General features: G+C 33.5%; 1 long non-coding RNA gene across 1 annotated transcript; it reads right to left on the minus strand.

Annotated features, from left to right (window-relative positions):
- Positions 1 to 209: 209 nt before the first annotated feature.
- Positions 210 to 2,312, minus strand: LOC142637441 (uncharacterized). Its single transcript, XR_012844640.1, has 2 exons — positions 2,165 to 2,312; positions 210 to 1,230 (listed from the first exon to the last, which is right to left on the minus strand). It is a non-coding gene; the product is annotated as an uncharacterized LOC142637441 (long non-coding RNA).
- Between the last annotated feature and the right edge of the window lie 18,592 nt (positions 2,313 to 20,904).

Here is a 20,904-nt window from a genome sequence, read left to right on the forward strand (position 1 = left end):
GCCTTCATACTATTCATATTGTTCTTATAATAACTTATGAGCTTTTAAATGAAAATACTTCACTTTCCTTTCATATAATAATAAAAGGACATAATAAGGAACTTAAACATAATTCAGTAACATTATCTTTAAATAGACTATAAATTACTTTAACATAAACTTTTCATCAGACTTATAACACATTCAACATACTTTTCTTATCATCATGCTTTTCTTATAACTTCCAAATAGCTTAATAGCTTATTTTTAATACATATTAGTCAGTCCAATTGTAAATCTATTACAACTTTGAGAGGCTTCTGGCATTTAGTGCTAGGCATCCAGCATTCCCCACAATACTAGGTAATTTCGGAATCATATTATAATACATACTTTCAACCATGGGGGTAGGTTGATATCCTCCACAAGTTGACGATTACCAACAAAGGCGGGTATAGCAGAGCTAGTCCTACTTTTAATGGCCAATCAAAATGTCCATGGAAATACCAATATTATAACCCCTACTGGCTGAGTTCAGATCATAAAAATAGAATAACTGAAAACTATATTTTTCAAACACTATACTTTTACATAAATATTTCATAACAATAGCATATCCATTTCATTCTTTAAACATTAGATTCGTGATATGAGTAATAGCATCAATATGCTAAAATTATCATATTTATAGGATTCAATAAGTCACGAACATAAATCTTTACTTAAATCATGCTTATATGTAATATCTCTAATTAAAAAGTTTTGATGCATAATAATTTCACAAGTTGGCGGTTAGTAACAAGGGCGGGTACAGCAGAGCTAGTTCCGCTTTTAATAGCCAATCAAAATGTCCATGGAAATACCAATATTATAACCCTTACTGGCTGAGCTCAGATCATAAAAATGGAATAATTGAAAACTATATTTTTCAGATACTATACTTTTACATAAATATTTCATAGCAGTAGCATGTCCATTTCATTCTTTAAACATTACATTCGTGATATGAGTAATAGCATCAATATGCTAAAATTATCATATTTATGGGATTCAATAAGTCACGAACATAAATCTTTACTAAATCATGTTTATATGTAATATCTCTAATTAAAATTTTTTGATGCATAATAATTTTCTAAATAGTCTTGATACTTATCAAACACGCATGTCACATATCCCTTACCTGAAAATAGAAGACACAAGAGATTTGTACAAGAGGAGTTCAAGTGTCCATGTTCTCGTTCTCGTCACCTAAATGAAAGATCAAAACTTATTACTAACAACTCTTCCTAAATATATAAACTTATACCTCAAACACAACCTAACTCTCAAACTCAATAAAATCTTAATTCCCATCACATAAAGTTTCCCCAAAAAATAAGGTACAATCATCAAACCCATTACATACCAAAACATAGAGAAACGAAGGCATAAAAATTCATCTATGATCTAAACATACCAAAATATAAGCAAATTAAATTATAGCTCAAAACATTCACCCTAACTTCAAAATTAAATCTACAAAGTCAGAGTTATCCTTCACTATTTACTGCTCATTTCAGTAGCAAATGCCTCATTTGAAAAATACAAATGGGATATCTAAACACATCAATTCTTCATGTCATTTTACAGAGTCGCTCCTCTGGATGTCTAGTAAATACCATATGAATTTCAGAATCAAAACATAAAGCCATGATTTATTAAAAATCATACAAGACAATATGCTCAAATCTGTCCTGACAGAATTTCATGCAAATTAGAAATTAAACCATTATTTTTGTGTTAATCCAAATGCAGTGAGACCACTTCCATTACAACTATATGTGTCGTAGAATTCATAAAAACTACTCCTAGCATCCTAATTCATAGAAATTGATTTAATACAGAATTTTCTTGTGGTAAACATCAAATCTGTCACAGTGACAGCTTCATGCATGTTCTTACAAAATCATCAACTAAATGCAATTGGTCTTCATTTCATTTGGGTATTTTTATACAAATACTATAAATATTAAAATACGTTATTAAGCATCCAATAGACCATAACACCATCAATCTTTCAACTTACTAAAAAAGAATCACAATTTCAACTTATACCATCAAATTAGAGAATAAATAAGGGAAAAAAAACAGAACAATTATACTATCAAAATACCCAAAATCAGATGAGGTTTTAATTACTTACCCACAAATTTTGAAGTTGAAACCTTAGGGCTAATCGTTTAATTTCTTCTTTAGAGTGAGATATATTGTTTCAGTGAGATATAGGTGTTGCCATGTAAGAGCAAAGAGAGAAGAAAACAAAGAAACAAAGAAACAAAGAAAGCTGAACCAAGAAGCTTCTGGTGCGGCAAAAGAAAGATAAGGGAAATGGACTTTTGGGGTGGGGCACGTGTAATGTTAAGGGAAAGTGAGTTGATGACTCACCTTACCACTTTTTAAAATTTACTTTCCCCCCCTTATAAACTTATATTTCTAGAAAGACCCAAAGAACAATATAACTTTACATATATATCATTACCTTTATAAAAATCCTTTCTACAACGTTAAAAGAGCATGTATCTTCTATAATATCACAATATTAAAGTTGTATGCACTTAGAATAATTAAGATGATCATAAGTATATAAACCCACAAAATTAAATATGCAATTAGGTTGGGATGTTAAAGAAAGTATGTGAAAAACTTTAGAGAAGGGATAAAAAAAACCACAATTTGAGCAAGAGCACACAACATTCTTGCTCGTCTTAGCTTGTATTATGTATCAGAAAGAGGTTAGTTTACAATGAAATTGCCCTTTTCTTCCTACCAACTCTCCACTTTCATCTCAAAATATCTAGTTGCGTTCTTGCCCTAGAAGTTCAGCTACATGTTCCTTTTATACTCTAAGGAACATGGCTGAGTACAAGGACAAGTGTCAAGTTACCATATTCTCTTTCTTGAGATCTTTTCATAGTTGTAAAGTTATCTGCTGATTAAGGGATAAGAATTGCACCAACGTGGCACTAAAGCCGTAGGTAGGTAGGTAGCCTTGCCACTATTTGGAAGACAAGTCTTGGTCATCAAGAGGGATATCAAAACTACTGTGATTGGTACACACATCTCCAAGGTGACTCACTATGCATTAAACAATAAGGAATGTCCTCATAACCTTCAGCTCTGAAAAGTCAGTATGTCCCTTTTCAGTAATGCTTAAATACTGTGTCAGGTGTAAATCTCACTTCCTTCCCAAGGTAGTCACGTCTTTGGCACTGACCAAGACAAAGTCTCTTAGCCATTAACTGCTCTCCCTTATCTCACAGCTACTCCACGTGTATAGTCCAGATTTAACCACTTATGCAGTTTCCCATGCCTTAGTGGTGTTATGTACATTAGCCCCCCAATTGTCAATGGCGTTTAATGGCAAAGGCTTTTGACAGTCACATTGGTTCAGGCATTAACACTCCAGTAATCATGCCTTGTGACGTTCAAAATAGACACGCAAAAATCGCGTGTTCTGCACAAATAGGGTTAAATCTCAGACAGTTTTAAAAAACTTTTCAGTTTTCCCTCACATCACATGCACACATCTTGTCTTGTCTGAATCTCCCTCTCCCAAACCTCCATTGTCATTGACAAAACCTCCATTTTCTTCATCAATCTTCAAGAAAAGGTATGGGTTTTCTCTAATTTTTAATGTCTTTCAAGTTTCTAGCCCTAGTTTTCTTGGATTTTTTTTGTATATGTTGAGATATGGACATATGGCTGTTGAATATGGTTTTGTTGATGTTTTGATGAGTATGATATATCGGTTTTGTTGGTTTTGTTAGTATAATGCTTATTCTACATGTTTTACATGATTTTTCTTCATTTTTATGCATTGTACTTTGTTTTGTGTTGTGTTGTGCATACCATGTTCATGATAAAATGTCTCTCAGATGTTTTTGTGTGTCTCTTTGGATTCCATTAAGTACAAATATTGTAGGGATAATCATGTTTATTTAATTTTGAAACATCAAATGATTATGTGTTTTTACACTTTGCCGTAGATGCACACTTTTGCATATGATGCACACACACACACACACACACACACACACACTCTTTGACATGTTGAATGAATAATGCCAATGATTATATCATATTGTGATGATTAGGACTCTCACATGTCATTTGTTTTTGAATTACTCTTTAAATTTCAGTTTTAGGGTTCTAATTCAAAGTTGATGTGTTGGTACTAACTTGTTATTAATCAAGTTTGTTACTAGATTTTGTGCTTTATTTTTGTGGTATTTGCTACTCTGTTTTACAAATGGCTCTAAGGAAAACTACTGCTCAGTGTGGTGACAATAAGAAACCCATGGATGAGACTTGGTTTTGCTCCACCCAACATTTTGAGCAATACAACCAACACTTTGAAAAAGCTTCAATAATTCAAGAGCGGTTTGTGGATCTTGTTGATCTAAAGAACTATTTCATCCCAAGCTATTTTGAATAAAAAGGTTGGGAAAAGCTTCTTGGTGATCTCCCTAGGGTTTGTGAACCACTGATTAGGGAATTCTCTGCTAATGCCATACTACGAGAGAATTCACTCCTTTGTGAACCACTGATTAGGGAACCACTGATTAGGGAATTCGCTGTTGAAGTAGGGGACATTGATGGTGTTCTTGGACATGGAGACCTAGATCATGACTTCACTCCTTTCAAGGGCAGAATGCTCTCTATAGAGATGGTTCAATCCCATATTGGTGGTGCTAGGGAAGGAAGATGTCTCAACACAACCACATTTCCTCTGGATTTGCGATGCCTCACCTACATCATGTTGTTCAACCTCTATCCAGTAAGGAAGATGACCACCATTAACAATGCTAGAGCCATCTTCCTCATAGAGCTTCGGGAGAAAATCTACATTGACATCGGTGCTCACGCATTCTCCATCACTGTCGAAGCAACAAGGACAACCTCAAGGCCAAAGGTTGTTCTCCCTAGTCTAATCATGGGGATCTTCCATAAAAAAGGTGTGGAAACTCCATAGGACATAAGCTTCATGCCTGTACCTCCTACTATTAATGCTCAAACAATTATAAAGAGCAAAGTTCGTCTTCTGGGTGATGAGGAAGCAGATGATCCTGAACAAGCACTTCCTATGGACACCGAGATTGAAGCGAAAGGACAACAATCTTCTTCACGAAGAGGTGGTGGTAGAGGAAGAAGTTGAGCCTCATCGTCTTCATCGGTGCCTCCAGATGCTTTTCAGATCATTCTTGAAAGGATTGACAGCTGAGAGAAATCAAAACTAAGCACTCCAATAGGTTGACCACCATTCAAGACCAAATCAACTTGCTCACAGCCAAGTTTGATAGCTTCATGAACTAGCCTTAGCACTTTGGCCATTCTTGTCAAAAAAGGGGAGTAGTATGGAGTAGCTCTTGAGGGAGAGCCAAATCTTGAGGGAGAGAACTTTTTACAAGTTTATATAGCTTTTATGTTTTTAGTTTTTATTATGGGTTTTCATAGCACTCATTTTAGTACTTTATGGTTTTAGTACTTTGGTTTTTAAGTAATCTATGACTTTAGTACTTAAAAAAAAAAATACTTGGATATGGTGTGTTATGGATACTTGAATATTTTAGCTATTTAAACTATGTTTTATTATGTAACTTTGCTTTGAAGTTTTTTAGTACTTTTAGATTATGTTTGCATTATCTTTATTACTCTTGTGCCCTTATTGGATCTTGTATCCTTGATGCAATTACCTTATTATTTTGCATCGGTTGAGTGTTGGACATGCAAAAGATACTTTGCATTGAGCCTATTAGCTTGCATGTCTGGATGTTCATTCATTGTGTGACTGATCATTGTGGTCACTATTTATAGTGATTGCTCTTGTTTGGTCAAGCCTTGCTTTATTGTTATATTCATGATTGCTTGATCGCATTGTGCTTATTCCATATGCATTTTAAGATTTCTACTTACAATGAACTTCTTGTGTTATTGTTTTCAGGAAAACTTGTTCGTATGGTTCAAGAGCTTCATAGAATCTAGAGTTAAGTGTGAGTGAGTTTTGACAACTGTTTCCAACTCAAATTTTAAGTCTAGAGTCTATTTTAGGGTTTTGTCACGAAATAGCCAAAGGGGAAGATTGTAAGGTTGAATTTATTCAACCATGTATTGGTTTTATTCCGTGCCAAATTTACTTGTAATTCAGCAATTAGATACCTTGTATTTAGGTGAGAATCATGTAAGGGTTGTGTGTGAGAGAGTGTGAAGAATTCAAGTGTTTGTGCATTCAAAGAGATTCTCACAAGTGACTCGCAACTGTCAACTTGCCAAAATGCCACACGTGTGAAGCATGAAGGAAGTTTAAGGGTCACGACAGTTAGAGCACAGCAGGACAAAAAAGGACAGTTTGGCCAATTAGTTATTTTGCGACTCAAACTCGCAACTCATCCTAGTTGAGAGTGAGTCACTAGAACACTCCATTTTGCAAAAAAATGACTTTTTACATTCCTCACGTACCCTACTATAAATACCCTTATACCCACAAAAATGAATTTTTACATTCCTCACGTACCCAACTATAAATACCCTTATACCCACGAAATGTAGAGAGCTTCTAGATAGAATTTTGAGAGAGAAACCCTAGAGAAAATCAAGATTGACTCGAGATGGCATTTCTTGTGAAGTACTCGCGAATTTGACATCCTGGCATGACTCTTAGCTTCTAGTCATGTGCTTCACATGTGGCCTTTCGTGGGTTACTTTTCTAATGAGCTTCTCACTAGCTAGTTGCGAACTGCACTAATTCTTCTTTAAAACTTGATTCTTCACCAATCTCTCACACTCATCCCTTACAAATAAACCCACATAAATACAAGGAAAGGATTGAAGAAATTACAATAAATTTGGCATGGAATTAAAGTCAACAAATGCTAGTTGGAAATCACAACTTTACAGGGATAAATACTACTTTATTTTCAAATTTCATATTACATCAATTAAAAAAATGTGTAGTTTTGTGTCATTATTTTATTTGATTATTATTTAGGTATTTAATTTAGTCAAATTTTTATTTTGAATTCAAATGTCATATTTTGCTGGATTACATTTACATGCTAAGTCGTGACTTTAAACTTCTTACAAAAGTAATCAATGAAATTACTATATAGAGAAATGTCACATAAAATAAGGCTAGCTTATCTTTTGATGTTGAAACTTGATTAAAGCTTAGAAACTTTTAAGTTTAAGCTTTTCTCATATATATTCGAAAATTTATTTGTATGTTAAAAACAAAATAGAATGGCCAAGTATGAATAGCCTAAAAATATTCAAATGTTGACTTTATAAATTTCCATATTTTCCTATGCTTCTATTTGAATAAAGAATTATATATGATTGTAGATTTAAAAAAATTATTATTTTATGTTTATGTTTATTTTTATAATGATTTTGTTTTATTTTTTTATTTAAATAATGGTAGATATTAATTAATATATTTGTAGCCCTTTTAGATCTTTTAAATTATGTATAAAAAATAAACAGGCAAGTTGGTTTTTATCAGTTAGATGATATCCTTGATTACATGCAAGCCACGCCAATAAACATACAAAAGCAAAATAAAATTACCTATAATTATTTTGTTGGAATTAAATAAATATATATATATATATATATAATATTTAACATTATACACCTTGGCACTTTGTTGTTATTGCAATTGTGTGGCATGTACCCATTTCACCCAAAAAAAAAAATTTAACTGCGTCCTTTGGCATCTCCTTGAATTCGAGAATTATAAAATAACTTTAGTCCAAACTAGTCGCAACAAAATATAGATTACAACTTATTAGAGCTAAAATACGATAAAATCTCTGAAACTGAACGGCTACTATAACTCGTAGAAATTAAACCTGAAGGACATTGTTGTTTGTGCTTTTTATGCTAAGCACACTCGCCATATAAATGAAAAAATAAAAGTATCAAAGCTTTTTTTTTTTATAGAAAAAAATGTATCAAAGGTATCAACTCTAAATCTATGGTCGCTAATAATATTTATATAAATAATATTTTATTATTTACACTCAAACATTATAAAAAAAAAAAAAAGATACTTATAAATGAACCCGTAAGTGTGATTCCTAATAGTGTTGCAACATGATCAACTAATTTAGGAGCCGCATATGATATGAATTTGTAGTCCATGATATTTTGACCAATTTAGACTATGGTTGCCAACTAGGAAGTAGAAACTAATCTCTTTCAAATCGACTTCTTTGGAAGATTCATAAAATATCAATGATTTTTTTTTTTTTTGCTTCAAATGCGCCGTGCAAGCAAGAATAAAAATTTCATTAAAAAAAATTTACATGTGATATAAAAGTAAGGTAAGACTATCTTTAGATACTTAAACTTGTTTAAAACTTAGAAACTTTGTTGCTTAACTTCTTTCTCATAAATAGTAAGAATATGATTTATATGTTAGAAATGAAAGAGAAAGGGTATGAATAGCCTTAAAAATTCAAAATTTGACATAGAAATTTCTATATTTTCCTATGCTTCTATTTGAAAAAATTGGAACATATGTTTGTGGAATCAAATTAAAAAATATATTTATTTAAATGTTTATTTTATTTTATGATGTTTTATTCAAAAATAATAATTTAAAAAATATATATTTGTAACCCTTTTAGATTTTTTTAATAAGGTATGAAAAAAAAAACAAGTAAGTTGGAGTTTCCCAAACTTTTTTTATAAAACAAAACCAATATTTTACAAATCCATAGTGGGTGTGTATATTTTTTTTAAGGAGACTTTGATTGCGAATGAGTAAGCTAAAATTGAAATGCGCTAGTTATGGTGCTATTATGGTCCCATTTAATGAAATCAAATTTGTAACTTTTTTAATTCAAAAAAAAAAGTTTGTAACTTTTGAAAAGCCAGCAAAAGATTGATATTAGGGACTTGGGCCTACTATAAATTTTACTACTAAAAAGTTGGAAAATTGTTTTTTATTATGCTGGTCATCCAATACCAAATCATGTTATTGTCACTTTTCTTTGTAAGCTTTTTATAGTAAAATTGATAATAAATTTAATAGTTTCCATCTAGTGAAAAGTAAATGACCATTTCTAGGGTAAATTTTGATTGATGGATGAGATTTTGTTACTCATTACTATCTTGGGCGCTTTATTTATATTTGTATCTGATTATATTTGTGCAAGGTCTAAGGATTTGTGAACCTCTTCTGGTTTGGTGTTGATATGCGTTTGTTTTGCTTTATTTAGTTTAAAGATATTCTAGTGGGTTCCAGTTAGTTCAATTGGTATAATCTTTGATGATTAAATAAGAGATCTACATTTCAATCCTTGCCTATATCAAAATTCATTTGCTATCTTAATCTGATAATAAACATCTATTATCAGGAGTGGACGCCATATGATTAAACTCTCTCTAAAAAAAAAGGTTTAAAGATATTCTATTTTGCTTGCTTTAGTTTAAAGACATAGTCTTTGTGATAATAACATATGGTATAGTTTATTTATTCTTTTCTTGTATTGTTGAATAGGTTTTCAGGCTGTGGATCTTAAACAAAGCAAAGATATAGATTTGGGTGGTTTAGCATGAAGCTCAAGTTGGTCTGAGGTGACTCTGCTAGTGTAGTGACAGCTTACTATGTGAGTCTTTGACATTGATTCTTATTGCTTCATATTTATAGCATTTGTAATGTAATTAGAGAGTGGCCATAAATATGTGGTTACTCATCAAACACTTCGATGCAGTCACCATAAATATGTCCGATTGAAGCAACTTTTCAGCAATCACACGTAAACTCTAAACAGTGTGAAAATTTTATGTTCCAATGGTTATTGTCACATGAAAATCTCCCAAGACACACCAAAGTTTGTGATTGGTGGTGTACAAGAGTTTATAAAAATTCAACTATATAACTGCATTGGTCAAAAACTTACACGGTTGAATTTAATTATTATTAAGAGAAAATAATACCATTCCAATTGTGTTACTTTTGTCAATACAATTATATGATTGAATTTTTTTGAGAAACTTAAGATATGTACCAAAGTTTTGTTTTATTTTGTCTGGGTTTGTTTTTGTATAAGATGATCGATTCCTACAAACTAGTACCTCACCTAAGAGACAACAAGCCATTAGGTAATGGGCCTTACCCAACGAAAAGCCCATATACCTTTTTTCCAGCATATGGAATGCCGATGATTGGGCCACAAGAGGTGGGTTCAGGAAGATAGACTAAAAGAAGGCCCCATTTGTGTCCTCTTACAAAGACTTTAGTGTTGATGGTTGCCAATGAGAAGATCCATACCCTGCATGTGTTTCAACCAACACTCAAAATTGGTGGGATCAATATTTTGCTTGGCATCTCTCTTTCTCAAAAAATGGATTATGCTTGGGTGCAGAGAAATCTTGTTCTTTACGATTATTGCAAGGACTATGAAAGTTACCCCACATTACTAGTAGAGTGTTCATTGAGTCCATGGGATTGTTGAGCAAAGTGATAAGGGATAAATACTACTTGATTTTTTATTTATTTATTTTCAAATTTCATATTACATCGGTATAAGAATATGTAGTTTTGTGTCAGTTATTGTATTTGATTATTATTTAAATAATTATTTTATTAAGTTTTTTTTTTAATTCTGAATTCAAATGTCTTCTTTTGCTAGAATTACATTTTCATATTGAGTTGTGACTTTAAACTGCTTATAAAAGTAATTAGTGAGATTACTTTATATAGAAATGTCACACAAAAAGAAGGTTAGTGTATCTTTTGATACATAAACTTGTTTAGAGCTTAAAAACTTTGAAGTCTAAGCTTCTCTCATAAATAGTCAAAAATTTATTTGCATGTTAAAACAAGGGATAATGGCCAAGTATGAATAGCCTAAAAATATTCAATTGTTGACATTGTAAATTTCTATATTTTCCTATGCTTCTTTTTCAATAAAGAATTACATATGTTTGTGGGTACATAAAAACAAACATATTTATTTTCATGTTTATGTTTATTTTATAATGGTTTTGTTTAATTGTTTTAATCAAATAATAATAATTCTTAGTTAATATATTTGTAACCCTTTTAGATCTTTTAAATTATGTATAAAAAATAAACAAGTATGTTGGCATTTATCAGTTAGATGATATCCGTGATTACATGCAAGGCACAACAATAAACATACAAAGCAAAATAAAATAAATTATAATTATTTTATTGAAATTAAATTATATTGTGAAATGTGATAATTTTTTAAAATAAATTACAGTATAACATTATAAACCCTGGCACATAGTTGTTATTGCAATTATGTGGCATGTACTCATTTTACCACTTTTTTGTTCAACTACATCCTTTGGCATTTCCTCTAAATTCATGAATAAACAATAACTTAGGTCCAGACGATTTGCAAAAATAAATAGATTAAAGCTTACAAGAGATGATACTCAAACAATTAGAATATTTATATTGTAACATGGCAAGCTCGATTTACAATGTCTACACTCTTATCCCCTGAAATTAGATGGAAAAATTTGTACAGCATATATAAGAGAACAGTTGGACATACACTTGGAACAATAAATATAAAAAAGCTAAGAACCCTAAATCTATGTTTGTTAATAATATTGAAATGAATAATTTTTTATTTTATTTACACTCATGCATTATAAAAATATTTTTAAATGAACTCGAAAGTGTGATTCTCGATAGTGTCACAAAGTGATCCCATAATTTAGGAGCCACATAAGATATGAATTTGTAACCCACAAGATTTTCACCAATTTATACTATGGTTGCCACTAGAAGCTCATCTCTATTAATTTGACTTCTCAAGAAGATTAAAAAAAATATCATTGATTATTTTTTTCCTTCAAATATGTCCTGCATGTAAAAATATAAAATTATATAATAAAAAAAGCATAGAACTAATATAAAAAATAAGGTCAGATTCTCTTTAGATACTAAAACTTATTTAAAACTTTAAAACTTTGAAACTTTGCCTCTTTTGCATAAATAGTAAGAAAATGATTTGTTTGATAAAAATGAAGGAAAAAAGGGTATGAATAGCCTTAAAATTTCAAATATTAACATTGAAATTTCTATATTTTCCTATACTTCTATTTGAATAAATAGTAACATGTGTTTTCATGAAAACAAATTAAACAAAAATATTTATTTTTACGTTTATGTTTTTTTTATATAATGTTTTTATTCAATTATGACATTCAAAAATAATAATTCTTAACAAATATATATGTAGCCCTTTCAGATTTTTTAAATTAGGTATAAAGAATAAACTAGTAAGTAGGCATTTTCTAAACTATTTATAAGAACAAAAAATAATATTAAGCAGACCTATAATGGATGTGTATATTTTTTAAGGCCTAATCTTTGGCATCTTAATGCTTTAAACGATTTTTTGAGCTTGAAGACTATCCAATTTCATCTTAGTGTACCTTTTCTTAAGAGTGCTTCTGTTGATCATGGTTTAGATTTAGCTAAAAGAGTAAAAGTGTTGTAGGGCCTAGTGCACCTAAATCTGCCCCGAAGACCTTGACTCGACGAGAAAGCCCTAGGAAATCCCATTCACAGGTGAAGAAGGGTTTCCACAAATGGGAACCCAAGGCCAAGGTCTTCGAGGAACCCTTCTTCACTTGCTTCCTCTAGGAACACGTTGAAGAAAATGCAGAGTTTAATGTAATAGTCATCTCCGCATTTAAGGCTTCCCTTACCTAATGTCAGCCACATTAAATACTACAAAGCTGGCATGAATAGGGAAGACACCCCCAAAAGTTTATATTCATGATCAAGAAATGGTAGGAGAAGGTGCTGATGGGACAAGTATCTCCCTAAATCCAACTAAGAACAAGACAACTAGAAGAGGAGGTGAATGGCTATAAAAGGAAGAGGAGAGCAATAGGAAGAGGGATCCAAAAAATATAGTTTAAAAAAAAACAAGAAGAAATCGTAAATAACACACATATAGGACATCGTAATATTTGGATTTTCAACTTATGTAACCATGTTAATTTGTGATAATATTGTCTTGTGGTTTATCACAAATATTATCAATTCAAAATAATAATCACACACAAAAACACAAATATCTACGTGGAATTGAAGGGAAAAACCACGAGACAAACTCCGAATCAATTCACTATTAACAAATTAAGTACAATAATTCTCAAATTTGTGCCTAACTTGAGATTCACAAAATACAATAATAAATCCACCAGTATATATCTCACAGCTAAAAAAATTCTCCTTGTTTTTTTTTACTCTCACATACACTATTTATTTATCTCGAAGGCAGCAACACTTTTCTCTCTCCTCTCTATTTTCTTCCCCATGCACAACTCTGATACCACTTGTTGAGGAGAAAAAAATCTTGGGGAGCTTCGTTGAACAATTAATATAACATATAGAGACACACTTTAGCCCAAAAGGTCTAAGCCCCATGAGTATGTGCTCAATTATGTTATATTAACCCTCATTCTTCTCATCATCATTTAATGTAGGACTTCACTCACACCTATATACCCAACATTTAATACTAAAAAAACTTGAAATTCAAACATTTCATTAATGTCTTAGCTATTGATTTTTTATCTTCACGAAAATTTTCAAGGATGGAGGACATAATAAGAAAATGTAATGCAATAGTGGATTTGTCAAAATTCATATCTAATAAAAAGCAAGGTTTTGAAATCCAGACTGGACCGTACGGTCCGACCCGGTTAACCGTGAACCCCTTTTCTTTGCGGTTCTTTTAGCCTTAAGAACCTTTCTATGCAAGAATAGCATGGACCCGTGCGAACTGGGGTTGAACCGCACAATTCTTAAAACCGTGAACGGTTCTCACAGTTCCTTTTTTCAACAAATATCGGCTGAAATTAAAGATTTGGCCAGCATGCACTTTGGACTTTTTTTAGATCTGGAATCAAAATATTTGTGAGGGAAAAAGAAAACAAACTGAGAAGAAGATGACAAAGTAGGGGTTGTGCGAAGTTGAAGCAGCAAGCTAGCAACCCAGCACAGATCACCAGTCACGACCTTCATCTTCATCTTCATCTTCTGCTTCTATTTATTCTTCTTACTTCTTTTTCTCCTTCTTCTCTTTCTTCTTTGATTCTTTCCGTCTCCACTGCTGTGGTTTCCGTTTCTCACCTTCTCTCTACTAGTGTTCGTGTTGATTCTTTTGATTTCTTTTTTATGTTTCCAAATTCCAAAGCCCTTCACGTGACTTGCATTGGGAAAGAAGAAAAATTTTGATTTTTGAATTAAAGAATAAAGATGGCAAAATATTTCAACCATTAGATTGATTCTTTTGAATTCTTTTTTATGTTTCCAAAGCCCCTTCACGTGACTTGCATGGGGAAAGAAGATTACTTTTGATTTTTGAATTGAAGATGGCAAAATGTTTTTTTTTTTTTTTTTGCTGAATAATGGCAAAATGTTTCAACCATTAGATTTTTGCAGCTGAGCCCGTGACATGACTATTGATAGATTGATATATAACAAATAAAATATTATAAGTACTTTTAATTAATATTTATGATTTTTTTTAAAAGAGAAAATCTAGTGTTGTAAAATATCTCACAATTTTGCCATTATTGTCTAGTCTTCGGATTATCTACTTTCGAGAAATTAACACTTCAATTTAGTTTCCTAAGTATCAAACTGAAGCTGGGTCATGCCTAATCCTTAGACCACATACCTTGTCTAAATTGATATTTTATTATGTGTTGAACAGAACATTAGTTATGTCTGGTCCTCGGGTCATCTACTTTGGAAAAATTAACACTTCAATTTATTTTTCTAAGTATCAAACTGAAGCTTGGTCATGCCTGGTCTTCGGACCACATACCTTGTTTAAATTGATATTTTATTAAGGGTTGAACAGAACCTTAGTTATGTCTGGTCCTCAGATCATTTGCTTTGGGAAAATTAACACTTCAATTCATTTTTCTAAGTATCAAACTGAAGCTTGGTCATGCCTAGTCTTTGGACCACATACCTTGTTTAAATTAATATTTTATTAAGGGTTAAACAAAACCTTAGTTATGTTTGGTCCTCGGATCATCTACTTTGGGGAAATTAACACTTCAATTCATTTTTCTAAGTATTAAACTGAAGCTTGGTTATGTCTGGCTCCTCAGATCACATGCCTTATATAAATTGATGTTCGTATTAAGTGTTGAACGAAACCTTAGTTACATTTAGCCCTCAGATCATCCTTTCTAAGGAAACTGACACTTCTTGGTATCCATGTATCTTATGTATGTTGATATTCTATTAGGCATTGGTTAAAATTTAATTATGATTGATCCTCGGCCTGTTTATGTTTAACGTAAATCCAGGCCTAAGTTTTCCCTTCTGCTTGCAAAATTTGAAGAGTCCCAAAAATAGTGATAAGTGGATAGAAGCCCATGAGCATCACTTAAAGCATATTGAACATATTTATTGCCTAATTCATTCCAGATTGATTCCTTGTTAATTAATTTATGAAGGGAAACAGACTATTGTTCTAGTATGACAAACAAACTTCAAGTAAGAAGAAAAAGATAACAGGTATAAATATAAAGAATGGCAGTAAATTTGAAATTTGTAGTAGAAATAACTTGCTCTTTTTCATTGATTTGAAATTCTTAAAAAATACATTTGCTTGCAAGTTGTCAAAATTACATTAAATAAAGATAAAGAGAAAAGCTGGAGAGAGGAGGAGCAATCATGGCTTCAGCTTTAACTTTAAAGGGCCTTTAGGAGCTTTTGGAAGCTGAGGTTGTGCCGAAGAGTCAGCAGCTATCCCTTTGCCTTTCGGATCTTCCTTCAAGGTTACCGGAATTGTCACTAAGACAAGGTCTATTGTTTGGTCAGTCTGTTTGTCCTTAGAAGATTCCTTGGGATCACTTGGAGGCTGTGTATCCTCAGGTGCCACCCCTTCTGTTGGTTCAGCATGCTTTGGAAGCTGACTTTTAATAGAAACAAGGTTGTTAGCTACATCACCTTGTTTATCCTCAGCTCCTTGAATGACAACACCATCCTTGATTTAGGAAGGGGCAGAGGCTGGGATGGTTGGAGGGAAGTAGACATTTTCTGCCTTCCAAAGGGTGGAAAAGGCATCAATACCAGCTCCAAAAGTGCCTCATTCCATACTTGAAGGTAGTAATGCCTATATACCTCAGGAACTTGAGCTTTGAAAGTTTTAGTGGTCTCTGCCATGCCAACCTCATAACCCTCTTGTTCAGCTTGGTTCTTTGCCTTCTTTGTCTCCTTTTTTGCTTTGATCGCCTCTTCTTTAGCCTTGATGGCCTTCTCCTTTGCTCTCTCAGACTCCTTTAGATCTCTCTCTTAAGATCCTCAATCAACTTTTTTGCAGCAGCGAAGTTCTCATCGACTTGCCTAAGCTGCAGTCTATGGTTCTCAGCTTGCTTCTCGACTGTTTTTACAGTAGCATCCAAGATGGACTTCTCACTCTCTACTTTGCTCAGATTAGTCGTGGCCTCTTGTAGTTTCTTCTCTTGTAGGTCAAGGATCCTCTAGGTGTTGCTACGACTTAATTCTTCAGTCTTGAAGGACTTGTACATACTAATGACAATCTCCTTTGCCCTGTGAGCAGACTAAACAGTCTATGCATAGAAGATAGCAAAGTAATAAAGCAAAGTTAAAATTCTCAAGTGTAACAGAAATGGAGGTAAACAAAGCTTGGATGAGAACATTCTGATCTCTCATTCTTCTAAGCTCACCCATGTCCTCGGGTAACAGTAAAGCTTGCTCCAGTGCGTTTGCTACGTAGGCGGCTGTTCCCTTATTAGAATTCCTGATGGATGCATCAACAGTGACCGCATGGTCGTCCATGGTCATCTCGAGAGCCCAGATTGGGGCATGTACAGCCACGTGAGACTCGGTCCATTTATTTGACCTCGTCTACACTGTACGAGCCTGTTTTCCTCCTTTTTCGTGCTCAAGCTCCTTGGAAAGGGGGTTTTTCCCTCCCTCAATCACTTCTTTCCCTTTCTGCTGATCCATCTTTCTTTTGTGGTCAACTTGGTTAGTGAGTTGAGATTGGGTAGGACGTGGGAGCTTGGATTCAGGGATTTTCTTGGCACCTTTATCTTTGGCCTTGGCTTAAGGTACCTTAGGAAGCTCTTGGGTCCCCACTTGAGCTTCTAATACGTCTTTAAGACTTGGCTTAGGTATGCGTTGGATGCCCATTATGTCAGATTGTTGGATGTTGCCTTGTGGGGGGTTTGAAGAGGATGTGCCGAGGATAGCAACTTGGTCTTTGGGAGAAGAGGGTCGATTGAAGACTTCAAACTCGTCCTCAGAGGAATCTGATACTTTAACAATATCTTCTTCTTCCTTTATACTGGGTTGGAAAAAGGTGGCTTCACCAGTTGTGGGCTAAGTTGGAATTAGGAAGAGAAGGATACCTTCTGGTATGGGTTGTGTGATAAAGGTGCCTTGAGGAAGAGGAGTTCCTTCAGGTAGCAAAAAACCCTCGACAGCAGCGCTTATCCGGTGTAAGTGTGGGTCCTTGGCTCTGATCACGCACTTAGGCGCCTGGAAAGCTTTGGAGATGGGATCGTAGTCGAGGATTAAATGAGCTGCTCGGAGTTGGCCGTCTGAGTGCACAAATACTTCAACTTGCAGTATTTTGTCTAATCTTACGAAATCAACAAGATGAGGATGGCGATTCGCTGCGTGTGGGTTTGCAAAATCGTTGAGAAGAAAAACAATATTAGAATAAGTAAACGTTTTATATAAACCCAAGTTTAAAAAGAATGGTTATTAACAGTTCAACTGAATTCGGAACTTCACCTGGTTTCCCTTCCATTCTTAGACAGGGCAGGCCGTCGAGCCAATCCCTTAATATAATTAGGAAGTCATTTTTTAGACCATTGTTGGATTCAAGGAGGCATTGGATTAATCTTACTTCTCGATGCCTAGATTTTAGATAATATCCACCTTGTTTCTTTAGGAAGTGGAGGTTGTAAACCCAGTTCACATCATGATGGGTGAATCCTAGGTTCATCTTTTCATTTAAGGCATCTATGGAACCCAGAATCCTAAACATGTTCGGGGCGCATTGAGTAGGAGCTAGTTTAAAGGCTCTAAGGTAATCCCTGGTAATGGTCCCCATTGGGATTTTCATCCTTCCTTCTATGAATGCTATCAACGGGATTACAACCTCACATGTCTGTCTTTGTTCTAACCATTCCTCTTCCGTACAGTATGTAATAGACACCCCTGGTGGAATACTATATTTAGCCTTAAATTGTTCTATTTTTTCATCTGAATCTACTAGGGATGCAAATCTACCCATTTTTGGGAGCGAGGTGTGGGTATGATGGAAAAACTAAGAAAATAGATAAACCGAGGAAAAGTAAACACTAGAGAGAGAGAGAGAGAATAAGGGAAATAATGAAAGATGGAGTTTGGGAAAACTTACTTTAAGAAAAAAAAAGTCACCTCGGCCTAGTTCTTGGTAAATGTGAGGGCGCGTGTAGATTGCAAGAAGTTGGCGGATACGTTGAATCGGTGCTGTAATGTGTAAGATAGTTTGAATTGTTAGTTTTTATACCGATGGAAGTCATAAAGCGGGAAACTTCCCGCCTATGTCTCTATGTTATCCTCAACCATTGGATGCGCATCACGTCGCTAAGTGTGGGGGACAAAGAGACGTCAGAATTTAATTTGAGGACGCTCCGCATGCCGATACGTTAGGAATGTGCTATGGGTAGCTCAAAAGTCACCATCCCTGTCAGCAAAGATGTATGGTGTACACAAGCTAACGGTGACAGATGTCGAGATCCTCTTTTCCTCTCGAGGTAGTAAAATGAGAATCTCGAGGGGCTATTGTAGGGTCATTGGGCCTGGGAATATGTGTGGGGCGGCCCAAAAGTATTTTATAGGCTAAAAGCCTAATCCGAGGACATTGAATGGTCCGAGGATGTATGAATGTTAACTCCTAAAGCAATACTAAATAAAAAAGAGGTGATGTCTGAGCAAGTATGTCCAAGAAGAGAGTCTGAGAAAGATTATGTCCTCAGATATACATAGCCGAGGTAGGAGAAGGGCTGGTTAATATCCACAAGCTATGTTCCAGAAATCCTATAGGTAAGGGTAAACATGGTAAATATGGAAGATAAGAAGAAGGGCGGTGGAATATCTAAGATAAAGTTGTTACCACCGCCCCCGCATTGAATGCTCTACAACTACTATTCTAGCCGCATTAATGGAGAAGTGAGACCTGAGCATCAAAGTTTAACCTGGCTCCTATCTCCAAAGACTTCAAGGGAGGTGGATGAGACAAGTATCTAAACCAGCAATCGAACCTTGACATGGAGCATGAAGAAGAGGAGAATGAGAGGATATAAAAGGGATGAGGGATCTTGAGGAGAGGAGATCGGAAGAAAGGAAGAAAAAATATTGTAGACCTTATTATCCATAATTGTAATCTGTATTAGGAAGAAGTAATATAAATCATCATCAGCTTGTGTCTGAGGAGAAGATTCTTTCATATAAACAGTTTCTTGTGTATATCTTCGTGATTAAAGTTCATCATTGTTGTTATCTAACATCATTAGAACCTAGATTTTAAGCCCACTTTCTACAAATTTTATTGTAAAAGGCCGTTCAGGCTCATTCTCTTCTAACTGTGGGTTCGGGCTTAAATTATGTCATTACAGTTGGTATTTACCAAAATATTTATAAAAATAAAAACAATATTAAGCAAATCCATAGTGGATGTGTATATTTTTTTTAGGCCTAATATTTGGTGTTTTAAAGTTTTAAACTATTTTTAGAGCTTGGAGATTATCTAGCTTCATCTTAGGCTTGGTTTGGATACAGCAGAACACGTCCAGCGTTTAGCGTTTTTCAGCCTTTTTTTTTTCCCTGCTGCGTTTCAGACAAAACGCATTGCGTGCACTGTGCGCGTACTATTCATGCACTTTTCAGTAATTTTTTATTAAAAATGGCTCCGCAGTACTATTCACACATTTAAAAATGATTTTGCTACAGTATTTTCACTTTTCAGCTGTATCTAAACAAACCCCTAGTGTGCTTCTTTCTTAAGAGTAGTTTTATTGATCATGATTGATAGTTAGCTAAATTGTTAAAGCTGTGTTCTTTATGATATCTTAAACATCATAATTTTAATTAAAATATAACTCTTATAATGTTTTAATTTGATGTCATATTAATAGCTTAAGCATCAATAGATTTTGTTAAATTCTTCGTCAGTTAGAAGTTAGTATAAAAATTATGTTAGACTATTAAATTTAAAAAAAAAAAAAATGAAATTATAATCTTAAAGGTGCTGAAATTATAATATTTATTGGATATGTTAATAAACCATGGATCGTTGACTTATATATCTTAAAACATGTAATGTTAACGTGGTCCTCTCACATTCTTAAACTCATAATGCAAACAAGATCACGTCTCAGAGCTCTTGTATAATGAAAAAAGGAATAAATATTTGCTTATGCCAATATTTGAAAGACAAGTTGAATAACTAATTATATTGTGACTTTCACACCTCCAAAATATAAATCTTTGCAGAAAATCTACAAAAGAGTAACGATTCAAAATTTTGGCCTCTCATGTAGGCTTCATGTTACCATGTTCCTTGATTAATAATTAAAATTGCAGTAAGATCATGAATGTCAATGTTGTTGATTAATTGAATGAATAAGCATGATAAAAGAGAATAAACACAAAAGTTTACATGGTTTAGTATGACGGCCTCCGTCCATAGTAAAATTCTTAATGACTACACATTCTCTATTAAGTATTCCCATTTACAATAAACCCAATATAAGATTTATATACTAAAGAACCCTAGAACTAACCACAGACTAACTCAATATTAATTTAAATTTTCTTTAAGTTCATTGGTCATTTAAATC

Source organism: Castanea sativa, chromosome 5, assembly GCF_040712315.1.
Source record: "Castanea sativa cultivar Marrone di Chiusa Pesio chromosome 5, ASM4071231v1".
In the NCBI taxonomy this organism is placed as follows: domain Eukaryota; kingdom Viridiplantae; phylum Streptophyta; class Magnoliopsida; order Fagales; family Fagaceae; genus Castanea; species Castanea sativa.